The sequence below is a fragment of the Galeopterus variegatus genome, unplaced genomic scaffold (genome assembly GCF_000696425.1).
Source record: "Galeopterus variegatus unplaced genomic scaffold, G_variegatus-3.0.2 Scaffold7033, whole genome shotgun sequence".
NCBI classification, from domain to species: Eukaryota; Metazoa; Chordata; class Mammalia; order Dermoptera; family Cynocephalidae; genus Galeopterus; species Galeopterus variegatus.
In genome coordinates, this window is record NW_007733144.1 from 48,057 (window position 1) to 48,302 (window position 246).

Consider the following 246-nt stretch of genomic DNA (forward strand, 5'->3'; position numbering starts at 1 on the left):
GGAGGGTGTGGAGCGGGCGAGGGTCGAGGCCGACGGGTTGGATGGGGCCGGTCGGCGCTTCGGGGGGCCCTTGGAGGACAAGGGGATGGGGGAAAATTGGGAGGGGGACATTTGAGGACCCCCCCAGAGTCTGTGAGGGGCGTGGCGGCCTTGGGGATGCTTGAGCAGGAGCATTAGGGGCTGTGGAGACCGGGGCGGGGGTCACCGGGGTCTGTCTTGGGGCTTGTGCGGAGGTTAAGGTTATTG

General features: G+C 67.1%; 1 pseudogene; it reads right to left on the reverse strand.

Moving 5' to 3' along the window:
• Window positions 1-246, reverse strand: part of LOC103607002 — an 18,776-nt pseudogene that overhangs the window by 17,532 nt on the left and 998 nt on the right.